General features: G+C 41.9%; 1 protein-coding gene across 1 annotated transcript in view; it reads left to right on the top strand.

Annotated features, from left to right (window-relative positions):
* The first annotated feature begins 11095 nt into the window (after window positions 1–11095).
* The window catches only part of LOC311298701 (nectin-3-like), an 8336-nt gene continuing 7435 nt past the window's right edge, over window positions 11096–11996 (top strand). The window contains exon 1 of the mRNA XM_084421838.1: window positions 11096–11494. The gene's annotated coding sequence lies outside the window, so the exon portion shown is untranslated. The remainder of the gene's footprint in view (window positions 11495–11996) is intronic.

Here is an 11996-nt window from a genome sequence, read left to right as displayed (position 1 = left end):
TCCCTCTCATCCCACAAAACCAATAAAACAGTTTGAGACTTATCTGCAGTTTCATTGTGCTTTTATTAAGTGTAATATTGTATGGTGATTGCATCTACATCTGCACCAGCTGGGTGGTCAAGTGTGATCGGGTCAGTTTCATCGGGGAGAAGCTGGTTTTGTGGTGGTTCTCGCTCTGTTCTACTGGTGGCTATAATGTGCAGAATGGCACATGCAGACACTATCTGTGATGCCCGCTCTGGTGACTCTTAAGCGCTGAACACAGTTGAAACGTGCCTTTAGGATGCCAAAGGGTCATCTCGATCTTCACTCTGGTTTTACTGAGGGCCACATTGAAGCGGTGCTGTGGCCCTGTCTGAGGTCAGAGGGTTATTGTGTAGGTTTTTCTATCTTAGTTCAAATTAACTGTTTTGTACTGTACCAAATTTAACTTGCTTTCCTCAAAGCGCTGACACAACACAGACTCACGGAAAATTCGTGAGTCAAGCACTGGAGCCAGGCCATTTGGCATCCAAACTTGTGATCATACGTTCATGACTACAAGTCATCAGCAGATGAAATGTTTAGTAGATCATTTTTATATCTGTTAATGTTACTAATTTAAAGATTCATCTCACAGAAAATAATCATCTTACAAATTCACATCTCTACCTGAAGTGATAGGATTTCCTATTAACATCTGCCTCATGTTCTCTTAGAGCAGTGGAGACTGGAGCAATAGACTATAGGGAATCCTATCATAAGATTAATAATAATAATATAATAATAAATAATATATAAAATAATATATATTATATATATATAAAATATATATATAATAAATAATAATAATAAAAATAATAATAAAGATTTAAAATAATTCTTAACATGTATTATATTGTATAGTACATTTGTGAAATGTGCATTTTGAAGAAAAAAAGTGTTCATGTGATGTCACCCTATCAATACATCTTACCGGCAATTTTATAAAAGCCCTCTTTTATGGACATAGTCGATAAATGTCCGGGGAACAATATTAATGAAACTATTCATGTACTCCTGCAGAGCAAGGACCACCTTGCGAATGGTTCGACAAACCGTGTTTTCCCCCATTCTGTGCATCACCCACCGTGCAAGTATGTACCACTTGCAAAAAAACACAAACGCAATACCATTTGCGGTACAGTAATGAATTCGACGTGTTAAATTATTTATGTGCGGCTCAAGAAGTTCGCAAAGATAAGACATTCCTTCCGCGGAAAAGCTGTATCTTTCATACAAGTAACTTTCAGGAAAGGCAAGGGGATTTTGTCAGGCTAAAAACTCTTTCTTTACAAAGTGCTCGTCTAACAATTTGCGCTGAGATGTCCACCGGATTTGGAAGAAAAGGTGAAGTCATTGCAACAAACACTTGGAATAAGTTACGTCACCTATATGTTTCTTTGCTCTCAGCTGATTGGTCAAACTTCAGTCTGAGATCTCGAATCCAGAACATAACCTGCCCCGGAGCAGGTTAGCCGTGCAGCGTAAGATACCATGGCAACGAACACCGATTAAAGCCGAGCTACTTTCATAGTACCTAAAACCCAGGGTTGGCGGAAACTAAACTGAAACATAGCCGGCTAGCCACCTAATCCGGCTTCATGGTACAGGCCCCTGGTCTCACTCTCTCTCGGTACTTTTAACTGACTTGATCCTAATTATCAGAACAGTCTTTTAGGTTCACAATACTGTTCAAAAGTTTGGGATATATATATATATATATATAATTTTTTTTTTATAAGATTCTTATGTTCAGCAAGTCAGCATTTATTGGATCAAAACTACAGTCAAAACAGTAAGATTAATTTCTTGCAGCCTTTGCTCCAGTGTCACATGATCCTTCAGAAATCATTCTAATATGATGATTTGATGCTTAAGAAACATTTCTGATTATTATTATTATTATTATTATTATTATTATCGAGATGCTTAATGACTGTGGAAACTGTGATGTAGTTTTACTTTTGCAGTTCCGCACTTTGGTCAACAGGTGGCGCTATATTGCTATTTGAAAGCACGTCGGTTCAACGCTCATCCTTCAGCACTCTTTCTCCATTTTATGGGAATCAAATCATGCTCAAACGGAGGATGCAATCAACATTTTGTTTTAATCTGGACAAACAGGTGAGTTCAAATTAAATAATGCTCTTATGTTTGTGCATTAAAACTAAAACAGCTGTGTTGACAGGATTAGAAAAAGTAATTTCTCAGATTTACACAACTCACTTAAAAATACTCTCCAGCCTTTGCTGAGGACTTTACAGAACTGTTATCAACACTTTAATCAGAGTTTGACTGTTTTGCTATTGCTGGGGATTTTAACATTCACATAGATAATGCAGAAACGAATATGACAAAACAAATCAAAACTGTTTTAAATACTTTTGATCTGACTCAGCATGTACATGGACCCACACACACTCGTGGACACACTCTAGATTTACTTATCAGTAAGGGTCTAAACATTTCATTCGGTTGTTATGAAGGATGTTACACTGTCTGATCATTTCTGTATTTTCCTTGACATATTGATCTCTCCTATTGAAGCTAGATCTGTGTCTGTCAAGAAGAGATGCTTAAATGAGAACACTAGTGGGCTATTTATGAAGGCTATATCCTTAAAGGGATACTTCAGGATTTAGCGTTAAGCTTTGTATTAGTAGAAAACCTGTAGTAATTTAGAATTACCGTGCTTTCCACCCTCATATCCCCCCGAGACGAGAGATTTATGTATTTTTTGTCTGGAAAAAATCCTCCGATGACGCAAAAATCTTTTTTAGCCATCTGAGAAATGTGAATTCTATCAAGAAAATATGATCATATAACACCGATTTTATCATCACTGCATTGGTTACCTATAAAGTTCCGTATTAATTACAAGGTATTGCTACTGACTTATAAAGCCCTAAACGGCTTAGCTCCAGTCTATTTAACGGATCTTCTATCGTACTATAATCCATCGCGCACTTTAAGATCACTAAATTCGAGGCTTTTGGTCATACCTAGGATATCCAGATCCACCAAAGGAGGGAGAGCATTTTCACATTTAGCTCCAAAACTCTGGAATAGTCTTCCTGATAGTGTTCGTTGCTCAGACTCGCTCTCTCAGTTTAAAACTAGATTAAAGTCGCATCTCTTCATCCAGGCATTCATATAATATTTTTAATCTTACAGTTCAAATTACAATCCGGCCTCTAGGTCATAAATGCCAGAGGAGAACTGGCCCCCGACTGAGCCTGGGTTCTCCCAAGGTTTTTTTTTTTTTCTCCATTGGGTCACCTGATGGAGTTTTAGGACACCATTAGGTCACTTGATGGAGTTTTTCGGTTCCTTGCCACTGTTGCCTTTGGCTTGCTCAGTTGGGGATATTCTGGGGATATTTAATTTGATTTTATCAATCAATAAATTCCACTAGAAACAAACCTTGTTGTATTATTTTAATTTAATACTGTGAAGCTGCTTTGATACAATCTGTATTGTGAAAAGCGCTATACAAATATACTTGACTAGTAGGAGAAAGCTGAGTAGTAGGGGTTACCATCCTCTTTTTCCCAGACATGTCCGGCCATCGAGATCGTCCAAAATGTCCGGGATTCGGCTTTTGCTTTCTACAGTCGCCATTCATTGTTTACATGCACACCTTTTGTTTCAATCTACCTGAATTCATTCCGATTGGTGAATCTGAATGTAGTGTTTACATGAACGCTAAACAAGTGATCAAGAAAATTCCCGCTCCTCCGTGAGAGATACGAGACCGGTGCGTCTCACAGGTGCCACTCATCAGTAATCACGCCACCGGCCTCGCGCTGTTCTCCCGCGGCCATCAGCCTCGTCCTGCTCGCCACAGTAAACATGATGAATGGCGACTGTAGAACGCAAAAGCCGAATCCCGGACATTTTGGGCGATCTCGAAATCCCGGGCTGACTCGTCACGGAGACTCACTAGTAGCCTAGTCTTGATGTTTAACTGCTCTCTAACCGGTAGGCATGGCTTGGGAGTGGCCTCCTAAGCGAAGCAAGTGCATTCTGGGAGTTGTTGTCTTTCATCCACATAAGCCAAAAATACACTTTCTGGCTTTTCTCAGTCTAGAAAGCTCCAAATTCAAAAATAATTTCACATTTCTTCTACATAAATGACCCATTTTAAATACACATTAATCTTTCCCGAGGTGAAGTATCCCTTTAACACCAAGCATCTGAAGACTCTGTTGATTTTCTCCTTGATTCGTTTAACTCAAAAGTTACAAGTGTAATTGATGATATTGCTCCTGTGAAAGTCAGGATGAAGAGTGGCAGACTAAAAGCACATTGGAGAAACTCAACAGCAGTGCAGAATATGAGAAGACAATGCAGAAAAGCAGAGCACATGTGGCGGAAGACAAAACCAGTGAAATGCTCTCAGACAGCAAATTCAGAGAGTTTGCCTCCTCTTTCTCTGAGAAAATCAATAATATAATAAAGTCCTCGTGTGGCAATGAGGTCAGACAGATCAAATCACAACCTCAGAAAGTTACTATATCTGATTTCAAAGAAATTTATGGCAAAATTTTGGAAGAAACCGTAAAGCACCTGTGATTCTTCTTCTTCTTCTTCTATAATTTTATTGGCAGTTTGCAGTCAAAGTGCATTACCGCCATCTACTGGGCTGAGGTGTGATCACATAGGGATGTCAAAAAAAAAAAAAAAAAAAAAAAAAAAGTAACTAAATAAACAATAAATAAAGCTTCAGCTGGCGCTGCGTGTTCAGCTCCTCCAGCTTCCACTCTTATAGCTCCTCAAACTTGTAATAATATTATTAAATAAATAAATAAATAAATAACTAAATTCTTCTTGCTAGTTGGCTTTCTTTAAGATAATTAATAACTGCCCTAACTGTGGACTGTGTGCTGGTTACACTCAATAAATTTCCCATGGTTAACTCTCTGTCTATTGCTCTCTTCATATTCTCCCTTTCTCTGGTGTATTGTGTACAATCTATAAGTATATGTTTTACATTTTCTACTACTCCACAATTTATGCATAGTCCAGTCTGATGTTTCCCTATTATGTGTAATCCACTATTTAAACTTGTATGTCCCATCCTTAGTCTGGAAAACCATGTTTCCTCCTGTCTTTCCAATCCACTGAATTTTCTAGCTGTAACCTTTTTGTGTATATTATACAAATGTCTGCCTTTTCCCTCCTTATCCCATCTCTCCTGCCACTTTATGTTAATTTTGTTCTTAATTATACTTTTAATTTCTGACCTACTTAATTTAATATCGAGTTCAACCAGTTCTGATGTAATTGCTTCCTTTGCCAGCATGTCTGCCTTCTCGTTCCCCTCCACTCCCCTGTGTGCAGGAACCCATATAAATCCTACGCTTATGCTTTGTTGACTTATTCTAAAATTAATTTGATTAATTTCATCTAGTAGATCCTGTCTACATGTAGATTTTCCACTTTGAATGCATTCTAGTGAGGACATTGAGTCTGAACATATAATCACCTTATTTGGTTTTACTTCTTCCACCCATTGTAAAGCCAGAATTATTGCTACCATTTCTGCTGTAAAAATGGCCAGATGGTCTGTTGTCCTTTTTTTAATATTTACATTATACTTTAAAATGTGGACTGCAACCCCTGTTTTCCCAGTCTGATCTTTTGATGCGTCTGTAAAAATCTGAACTGTGTCTTCATAATTTATGTCAATATATTGCTGAACGTTTTGATATATCCCTGATTTAATTATATTTTTAGCTTTCAAATCTACCCTGGGAGAACAAAACATCCATGGTGGGATTGTTGGTATGTTAACAGTTTTGCAACAAGCAATGTTGTCAATTTCCATATCTTTTGCCTGCCTATTCCCATGCCACCCAAAACTGCATAGTGGATGCCCATACTCCCAGCATTCTAATAACACCTTCTTTGTAGGGTGTGTTTCTTCATGACCTTGCAGATTTATCCAGTAAGACATGGAAAGTTGTAATCGCCTTAAGTCTAACGGCATTTCTCCTACTTCTATTTGTAATGAAGCACCTGTGATGAGTCTCCAGAGAGCACTTCAGCGTCGCCCTGTAATTACTTCTCATCATTCAATCAGCAGCAAGGAGCAAGTGCTGATCGGCCACACCTGTGCTTCATTAAGAAGAGAGAATATAAGCAGAGCAAGAGAATGAAAGGGTGAGCTAGTTCTCCACTGAAGGAAACGCTAACAGTGTGTTCTCTTTGTCTCTGCTTCTACAGACTCAAGTGAGGATTAACTGATCAGCACTGACCTTCTAATGCTGGAAAGCCACAGACCCCTTCTGCACCCTTATCATTTCTCCAACCTTTGATCACCGTAATTCCCATATTAAGATATTTGTCTATGTTCAGCAAAAACCCTTCGGGGACGTGTGCACTGCAAGCCAGTTTGGTCTGTGTCCTCACTCACTCAGCCCGCCACAGTGGTGGAGAATGCGGGCAAGTGTTTTTGCTGAATGAGGTCAGACTTTTCATGCTGATGACACTTCTGTTTATCTTTACTGCAGAAACCACACTCTCTCTCATAATGGAGGAAATTATCCGCCGGCTTACCGATGTCAGCATTCGCCAACAGCAGTTCGTAGAACAACTCTCCGGCCGACAAGAACGCATGGAGCTTGCGCTTGAGCAATTAAGCATGGGAACCGCAGCCCAGGTACCCCTTCCAAACCCCCGTGCCCAGGCCCAACAGCTGCTCACAAAATTAACAGTGCATGATGATGTTGAAGCTTATTTGCATACATTTGAAATCATAGCTACTCGAGAAGGATGGGATGAGGATGAGTGGGCACGTATCTTAGCACCTCTTCTCACCGGTGAAGCACAGCGAGCCTACTATTCACTCCAAGCCCCCTCAAATGAGTCGTATGTACATTTAAAGCAGGAAATCCTGGCACGAGTGGGACTTTCCCCGGTGAGTGCTGCACAACGCTTCCATGAATGGGTGTATGACCTGCAACTGCCTGCACGAGTTCAAGCCGCCCAGCTATCACGATTAGCTCAACTTTGGCTTCTCTCTGGGAACCCCACGGCTGGCCAGGTAGCTGAAAAGGTGGCCGTGGACCGCCTACTGCGTGCATTACCTCGAGTTCATCGGAAAGTGGTTAGTATGAGGAATCCGGCAACCCTTGCAGACCTCGTAGAGGCGGTGGAGCTAGCGGAGGCAGCCCAAGCTTGGGACGCCGGAGAGAGAGCAGCCACATTTCCCCGGAGGGTGCCCCCAAAACGGCGACCACCAGAGGGCATCTCAAGACCAGTAAACAGGCCTGCAGCGTCCATACCGCGGGATGAACCCATGCCAACCGACCCACACCCACCTGATGCCAAAGTGTGGCTAGCAGGTTGCATTGTCCACCAAGCTATACCGCTGGAGGCGCCTGAACGGCAAGAGCGGATCGATGGGAAGATGGTGAATGCTATTCTGGATTCAGGCAGCTCAGTGACCCTGGTACAACCCTAAATCGTCAAGGCCCGGCCAGGCAGAAAATCATCTATCCCAATCACCTACGTGCATGGGGACACGTGTTATGTGCCTGCCCAAACGGTCACCATCTCTGCTGCATCGAAATCCTGGCCAGTGGAGGTTGGGGTGGTAAAGGACCTCCCGGTTCCCGCACTACTTGGAAGAGATTGGCCGGGTTTGACCACCTGCTAGCAACCACCATACAACCTGCTAGTCGGAACAGGAGTCACCGAAAACAAAAGGCCCACCGTCAGACTGCTAGCCGACCAGTCCTGCAGGCCACCGACAGTGAGAGAAATGTTGAGTCACAAAATTCACCCCCTAACCTGTATACTGATTTCTTCCAACAGATCACTGAAGGGGGCTCATTTGGCCGTGAACAGCGAGAGGATGATAGGCTACGGAATTGTTGGTCACAGGTTAGGGAGGTGGAGGGAGAAGCACAACATCCAGCCCCCCATCCCTACCCACACTTCGTAGTGAAAAATGGCCTGCTTTACTGTGTCGCCCAACGGCGGGGGGAAGAGAAACACCTGTTGGTAGTGCCAAAGTCCAAGACTGAAATCGTGTTGGAGCTAGCCCACTCACACCCAATGGCAGGGCACCTGGGGGTGCAGAACACTATTCAGCGTGTCCGAGATCGGTTCCATTGGCCTGGCCTGGACGCTGAGGTGAGGCGGTTCTGCCAAAGCTGCCCAACTTGTCAAAGAACGTCACCGCTACAACCTCCCCCCAGCCCACTTATCCCATTGCCAATTATCGAGGTGCCCTTTGAGCGTATTGGGATGGACCTGGTGGGACCATTGCCGAAGTCTGCTGTTTGGGCGGCAACCGCGAGGACTCCTCGACGTAGCCCGGGATGCATGGGAACGTCAACCCTCCCCACATCGAACAGTGATAGAGCATGTACGAGATATGAGACAGAAGATTGGCCGAGTCATGCCATTAGTGCGAGAACATCTAGCCTCTGCCCAGCGCGCGCAACAACGCCTTTATAACCGACCTGCTCAAGCTCGGGAATTCCAACCAGGAGATCGGGTCCTTGTCCTGGTTCCTTGTGCTGCTTCTAAATTCCTTGCGTCCTGGCAGGGGCCCTACACCATAATTGAGCGGGTTGGGCCAGTGACCTATAGAGTTCGCCAGCCAGGAAAGAGGAAAGCAGAACAAATTTACCATATCAACCTGTTGAAAAAATGGATTGCACCTCGAGACCACCTGGCTGCTTTTTCACAAACTGAAGGACCAGTTGTTGATTTGGGACCACAATTGTCAGGCACTCAGAGGATAACACTTGAATCCCTGGTCAGACAGTTCCGAGATGTCTTTTCAGAATTACCCGGGCAGACCAACTTAATTCAACATGACATTCGCACTCCCCCTGGAACTATTGTCCGGCTGCGCCCCTACAGGGTCCCCGAGGCTCGTCGACAAGCTATTGAGGAAGAAGTCCAGCAGATGTTGAAACTTGGGGTCATCGAAGCATCCCGGAGCCCATGGTCCAGTCCCATCATGATGGTCCCAAAGCCTGATGGAACCCTCCGTTTTTGCAATGATTTTCGGAAGCTCAACGAAGTTTCCACCTTCGACAGCTACCCCATGCCCTGAGTAGATGAGCTTATAGAGCGTCTAGGTAGAGCCTGATATATTTCCACCTTGGACCTGACAAAGGGATACTGGCAAGTTCCTCTCACAGCTGCATCCCAGGAGAAAACGGCCTTCTTGCACCAAATTGAACATGGTGAATCTGACTGCAGTAGATGTGACAGATATGAATAAAAGTGATGTTAATTCAGCCAGCGCACATTCCTGTATTTACATCCTGTTTTCGGTCGAAGTCCACAGTAGTCGATTGTCGAGTTCACGCGCATAGGTTTAGTTCCTACGTGTTCACTCTGAAGGAATCACTCACATTAGCTGTGCACTTGTAATGACACATAAAGGATGTTAAGAGGCTAAAAGCAGGTTTAAAACTTGCCCCATTGAAGTCAACAGGGTGCAAATTTTAAAAACAGGATAACACGGTGTAGGCAACACCGATTTTTGTCATTGATCTCTGTACTGACAGCACTCCAAATGTACAAAAAAATGAGCTCAATGTTAAAATTGTCCGGAGTTCTCCTTTAATGAACGAATAACTGATGGTTTCAATGGGATACCCAGAATAATCAAAGATCTAAATTAAATCATAATCAATATTTATGATTATTTTCTAATAAGAAACATGATCTAAATTTTATAAGCATTTGGAATTGGAGTCAGATTAAGCGTGGAGCTAAAGTAAAATTGAAACTAAATTCTAATAAATTAAGTTGACTTCACAGAACGCTGAAAAGACAAACACGCATTATACCTTCACACACACCGTTGGAATCCGTCGTTGGGCCGACGGGAGGCCTTTACATTTGCTGAGTTTGCACCAATGTAGAACCAATCATATTAGAGAAAAATTATGTGCTGATGAGTAATATGTCATGACATGTTACCTTTTCTATGCTCCCATTCTATCAAAATTCTATCAAAACTGTTGTACTCTTTTTGTTGGTGGGATTCTCACTGAAATTGGTCTGAGGTCCTCTGGCCGTGATTGAAAGCATATTCCACTTACTTCCACTTTCTTCTCACTTCTATTCTCAAGTGTTTAGTGGAGCAATAGAGACCTTATTCCTGAGTGATCGTGTTCAAAAAGGTCGAGACGTCGGCCGACTCGAACAGGTATTGAAGTACGCTTAGTAGAGTATAAACTCATAGGTGTCTGGGACACCAAGTTTTAACTTAAGTCAGGTGCGTTGGGGAAAGTCTGCCACAGCATCTGAGAGCGTCCCAGAGCATCTGAGAGACTTGATTATGCAGTCATTTTTATTCCTTATAAAGGAATGTTTTCACATCACCACCATCAGCAACTTCACAACCCAAATGGCTAAGTACTCTCCACACTCATATCTGTTTCCGTTCCTAAGTCGTTAATCGTGTTATCCGTGTCTCTCGCAGACTCTAGGGGATATTCCTCTTAAAAGCCTTGGGCAGGTGTTTCCAGCATCCTGTAAACACAGAGCTGGACACTGCCGACAAGGGTAGCTAGCCCCAATGGGGTCTCTTTCCTTTTAATCTTTTACAATTATGATTTGAAGTTATTTTTTGACTCTATCAAAACATTTGCTGTGGAAAAGTTAACAGACTAAGACTGACTTCCATATGCTGTGGCACCCTGTGTGCTGACCTGGACTCCACCGTCCCCCACTGCTGTGACTGTCACAACATATACTGTATGTTCACACCTCTGTCTCTGTCTCTTAAGAAGCACTCAAAAGATTATATATTACAAAAAATTTAGTAAGATGTTTATTTTTATATTGAGTGATATAATCATTTCATTTATATTATTTTAAAAGAACAGAATGGTTTTTTTTTTTCACTTTCTTCAACTTTAGTTAGCGTGTAATACTTGTTTGAAATGTGTGTGTGTGTGTGTGTGTGTGCGTGTGTGTGTGTGTGTGTGTGTGTGTGAGAGAGAGAGGGAGAGAGAGAGAGGGGAAATGACTCCAGCACAGGTCTCTCCTGTCAGTGGAGGAGCCGCAGGCGTCAGAGGATCTGTCAGTGGATTGTCAGAGAGTGTGTGTGTGTGTGTGTGTGTGTGTGCGCGCATATTGTGATTCACCCTTATGATATGGTCTGTTATTTTATTTTTTTCCTTGAACTAGATTTAAATTTTGAGAGTGTCCCCATAAAATGCCCTTGAGCTGGAATGCAGAGGGAGTGAGGGGTGTAATGCTTGCATGTGGCTTTTTATAATCTGAGGTGCAAACCATCGATGTAAACTTACGGAACCGCCTTTGATTTGGTTTGTTTACAGATGTGAGGTAATCGGAGACAGTTGGTTCTCTGAGCACTGAGAGGGAAGTAGATTTTTAACAGCTGAAGACAACATGACCGGGAGAAGAAACACTTTCGATCTATCACTCTATGGACTGTTTTTGATTTATCTCAAATGCTCCAGCATAGCAGGCAAGTGAAATATTTATACTTCTATATTATACACTATTTTCATGCAATTACAATGATAGGGGACTGAAGCTTTCAAGCTTCAAAAACAGGACACAAAAGCCTCATTGTCATAGTGATATATTCCAAATCCCGTACATCTATCTATCTATCTATCTATCTATCTATCTATCTATCTATCTATCTATCTATCTATCTATCTATCGTTCTGTGTATTCTCTTTTCCCTACAATTACTATAATTCCTCATGTAAATCTACCATATGGTTTTACAAGATTTGTAATATCGCAAATGAGTCATATAAATCACTGCTACGATATTTTATTGGTGTTTTTGTGTCCTTTTTTGAAGCTTGGAAGTACAGATATTTTTATTTTTGCAAAGGTCTCTTTAGGGGCTCCGTATGAAAGCTTCAGTCCGCAAAAAATAAAATAAAGGATTTTCAGTTTTGGATGAACTACTGAATGTAATATGTAATAATGTAATACTGAGTATGTTTCATGAG

This window comes from Rutilus rutilus, assembly GCF_951802725.1.
Source record: "Rutilus rutilus genome assembly, chromosome: 10".
Classification (NCBI taxonomy): domain Eukaryota; kingdom Metazoa; phylum Chordata; class Actinopteri; order Cypriniformes; family Leuciscidae; genus Rutilus; species Rutilus rutilus.
The sequence above is the reverse complement of the archived record's forward strand: the minus strand, read 5'-3'. Positions and strand labels throughout refer to the sequence as shown.